The following is a 3,209-nucleotide window of genomic DNA, read 5'->3' as shown; positions in this document are numbered from 1 at the left end:
CACTACAACAAAAATGACCTTTAACGGCATTTAAAAGTGTCAGTAAAGATAATCTAAGCTGACACTTTACTTTTCCTCACACCTCGGACAAGTGTTGTCCCTTCTAATGTGGGGATAGGTTCGTACTATTCAAGGTGTTAGGAAAACTATGCTATTATAGCATCTCATCTGCCAACAAAAATCCATTTTCTTAACAATGGAAAGTATCAGAATATTGTCGAAGTTGTTGAGCTATGCTGACACTTTTAACTGCCCGGATTTTTTTTTTTTAAATAAAGAAGCAACCTGATTGTGCTTCCTGCTATACATTCCGTCAACCATATACCCAAAGGACTTGTAAAATTATCCCAAAGAATAGAATATTGTCGTAATTTAAAAGCAAAAGCAAAAGCTAATGCTCAAATAAAAGCAAAAGCTAATGCTCAAATATCATTTATTGAACTAAGTGTCAGTAACAAGTACTAACATAGCTAATCGAAACTGGGTTACAGAGATTGGCACATAACTGGGTTACAGAGATTGGCACATAACAAGTACTATTATAGCACCCATAAACTGGGTTACAAAGATTGGCACATAACAAGTGCTATTATAGCATCAATAAACTGGGTTACAGAGATTGGCACATAACTCTGAGGAATGACATGACCAGCTGCTGCAATTGGTGAACAATCACGTATTGCATTGCCTTGTGGCATGAGCCTAAAGACGAGAGATGTCCTGCAGGGCAAAGTGTACTGATCAGTTGAGAAATTTCTTCAACCTATGACATTCTTGGGCAACTATCAAATTACACTTAAGCACCAATATCTACCTTCCGCCACTAGAACGATGTGAAACCGCAGGCCTCAGACCAGCTGTAGCATGGATGAGAGCCTTGCCTGTGAGAAATAAAAGGTCCCCAAGAACAAAGCCACTATCAGCCAGGTACCAGCGGCCATGGGGGTCACAAACCTGGAAATAATAGGAAAGAACTGGTGGATAATTAATCAAGAAAAACAAAGTGTTGAAGCATTACAATTCCAAAAATGATCTAGTTGAAATGTAGAAAAAATGTATAAGCAGTTAAAAAGGAATCCAGGAAATTAGTATATATTGTTGCAACCTAACTACTGATCATTAAAAAAAAAAGTCCAAATATAGGTTACAACACCTGAAGTCCAGGAGCATCTGAGGAAATTAGCGTCAACAGCCCCTTCTCTACTTCACCAATTCGACTCAGCTTTCCACCTCCCGTAGATCCTTTTCCATTTAGTGAGTGTGTACTGGAAAAGGTTGCAACAAGCACTGATGAACTAAATTGTTAGCAGGCAATGGGCTATCGTCAAGCAAGTGGTTGAAAACACTGCTGATACATTCTAAATACAGATAAGAAAACACTAAAGTAGACCACTAAAAGCAAGCATATATACTCCAAAAAACATGACTTCTATTTTAAGTTCAAAATAGAAGTCATCTCTAAGAAATCCCCACAAGCATCTTGATATGATAAAAAGGAATCAATCCAAGAAAATGATCAAGAAATGTAGGCCACTAACTCTCACTCCTCCTCGGCTATTTGCCCCTTCTCACTGACATAGATACCATCAAGGAACTTCCGGATATCTTTGTTCTTCACATGGCATTTCTGTCCACAATAAGAAAAGGTTGTATATTAGCTATTTAGCCAGATGAACTACATTTTAAAGACAAGTGACAAGGAACAAAACTTGTAGATTCAAATATCATAAATATGGCACAGAGTGTCTCTGACTTGGTTTATCAGGGCAGCAGATCGGGAAACAAGCTCAATGTCATTGCCATCCAACACCAATTCGTCCTTAACCTTCTCAGACCAGATAACAGTGACTTCTTCAAGCATATCCACCTTCCTCACCTGATGCAGAAAACATCACACATTACAAAATGTTTCCCTATCAGAAAACATCACATATTTTTTTGGTTCTGATCTAACATTTAAGGGACTGACTGCAAGTAATTAATTATAATTCATGACTAACATATGAAAACAAATAGAGTATATCGCTCAAATATTGCAATTTGACTTCGAAATCAATTCTCATGCTTTCTTAACAAATCCAACACGGTTAGTTTATCTTCCATTTTAGAGATAATTTCAGAAATCTCTCTTTAAGGTTTCTAACAACTCCTTCATCTTTAGGTTTGATCATCCTTTAGGTATTATTAAACTTACATTATACGCAAGAAAGATATATGCATATGTATAATCCTCTCTCTCTCTCTGTATCTGTCTCCGTCTGCTGCGATTTCAGCAGCGGACTTTTGTGCATACCAAACACATAACTAAACTTACAACCAATTTATTAGCCAACTCCTGACTTTGGCTGGCTAATAAATTAAATTAAAGAGTTCCAATGGTAGCAGCAATCAGTTGAATTGAAGCTGTCACAAAATGATCGAAGCAGGTTTTGATAACTACCCCTTCCATAACTAAAGGAAAAATATCCAAGAGCCTACCAATACCAATTGTACAAATAGCCACTTAACAAGACTACAAAAGAGTCCTTGCCTTGATAACAGAGGCCTATCTCTTTCTTTATTTTAATGCCTTCTCTCTGTCAAACATTGTCTCAATTGCAACATTCTTTCCCTACATTTCTTATCCACTTCGATTTGATAACAAATTTAATTCGTGATCATGTCATTGTCATGCATCATCATTGTAGGAAGACCTTTCATATATTGGCTTTAATTCTTCTTTTAAGCCTATAGATTATCGCTGACACGAATAGAAAAATACCTTGTCCGCTGCTAGATGTTAGGAGTACATAATATAGATGCAGACTTCCCAATGGCTTCTCGTCACTCATCAGGATAACATTAACAAACTACCACTAAGGACCGACGTTGTCTTAGTCATGTGCACTTTGGAATCTTTTACAGCATCAATACTACCTTCTACTTTGGAATCTTTTTTCAGATGCCAACACCACCGGCATCCACTCCTCAACCACCAGAACTTCTGCAGCAACCACCACCATCATCCTCTCCTCCTATGCCAACAACCACAGCTTCCACCACCTCATCGTCCGCCGCTCTTCCACCACCCATCACCGCCACCACCTCCACCTCTTCACTCCCTTCCACAACCATATCACCTCCTCTACCTTTTTTACCTTCTCCTTCCCAAAACCCTCAACCCCCAACATCCACCCTCAACCCCCAAATCACCAACTGACACAAAATAA

The 3,209-nt window shown here is 38.4% G+C and overlaps 2 long non-coding RNA genes across 2 annotated transcripts; both read right to left on the bottom strand.

The window, feature by feature from the left end:
• Positions 1-486: 486 nt before the first annotated feature.
• LOC113779162 lies at positions 487-1,233 on the bottom strand. The gene is made up of 3 exons (XR_003469443.1): positions 1,154-1,233; positions 815-881; positions 487-720 (listed from the first exon to the last, which is right to left on the bottom strand). It is a non-coding gene; the product is annotated as an uncharacterized LOC113779162 (long non-coding RNA).
• A 380-nt stretch (positions 1,234-1,613) lies between these two features.
• Positions 1,614-2,776, bottom strand: LOC113781716. The gene is made up of 3 exons (XR_003469661.1): positions 2,762-2,776; positions 1,754-1,876; positions 1,614-1,627 (listed from the first exon to the last, which is right to left on the bottom strand). It is a non-coding gene; the product is annotated as an uncharacterized LOC113781716 (long non-coding RNA).
• Between the last annotated feature and the right edge of the window lie 433 nt (positions 2,777-3,209).

Source organism: Coffea eugenioides, chromosome 8, assembly GCF_003713205.1.
Source record: "Coffea eugenioides isolate CCC68of chromosome 8, Ceug_1.0, whole genome shotgun sequence".
Taxonomy (NCBI): Eukaryota; Viridiplantae; Streptophyta; class Magnoliopsida; order Gentianales; family Rubiaceae; genus Coffea; species Coffea eugenioides.
The sequence above is the reverse complement of the archived record's forward strand: the minus strand, read 5'-3'. Positions and strand labels throughout refer to the sequence as shown.